This window comes from Bison bison, unplaced genomic scaffold (genome assembly GCF_000754665.1).
Source record: "Bison bison bison isolate TAMUID 2011002044 unplaced genomic scaffold, Bison_UMD1.0 scf7180017864270, whole genome shotgun sequence".
NCBI classification, from domain to species: Eukaryota; Metazoa; Chordata; class Mammalia; order Artiodactyla; family Bovidae; genus Bison; species Bison bison.
The window spans coordinates 8,010,334-8,011,059 of NW_011494842.1; the positions used below are offsets into that span (position 1 = coordinate 8,010,334).

At 39.5% G+C, this 726-nt stretch overlaps 1 protein-coding gene across 1 annotated transcript in view; it reads right to left on the reverse strand.

Moving 5' to 3' along the window:
* SLC26A8 (solute carrier family 26 (anion exchanger), member 8) overlaps window positions 1-726 on the reverse strand; it is an 81,195-nt gene that overhangs the window by 36,165 nt on the left and 44,304 nt on the right. The window lies entirely within an intron of this gene.

Below are 726 nucleotides of genomic sequence, written 5' to 3' on the forward strand. Positions count from 1 at the left end.
TAAATTGAAGAAAGTAGGGAAAACTACTAGACCATTCAGGTATGACCTAAATCAAATCCCTTATGATTATACAGTGGAAGTGAGAAATAGATTTAAGGGCCTAGATCTGATAGATAGAGTGCCTGATGAACTATGGAATGAGGTTCGTGACATTGTACAGGAGACAGGGATCAAGACCATCCCCATGGAAAAGAAATGCAAAAAAAGCAAAATGGCTGTCTGGGGAGGCCTTACAAATAACTGTGAAAAGAAGAGAAGCGAAAAGCAAAAGAGAAAAGGAAAGATATAAGCATCTGAATGCAGAGTTCCAAAGAATAGCAAGAAGAGATAAGAAAGCCTTCCTCAGTGATCAATGCAAAGAAATAGAGGAAAACAACAGAATGGGAAAGACTAGGGATCTCTTCAAGAAAATCAGAGATACCAAAGGAACATTTCATGCAAAGATGGGCTCGATAAAGGACAGAAATGGTATGGACCTAACAGAAACAGAAGATATAAAGAAGAGATGGTAAGAATACACAGAAGAACTGTACAAAAAAGATCTTCACGACCCAGATAATCACGATGGTGTGATCAATCACCTAGAGCCAGACATCCTGGAATGTGAAGTCAACTGGGCCTTAGAAAGCATCACCACGAACAAAGCTAGTGGAGGTGATGGAATTCCAGTTGAGCTATTCTAAATTCTGAAAGATGATGCTGTGAAAGTGCTGCACTCAATATGCC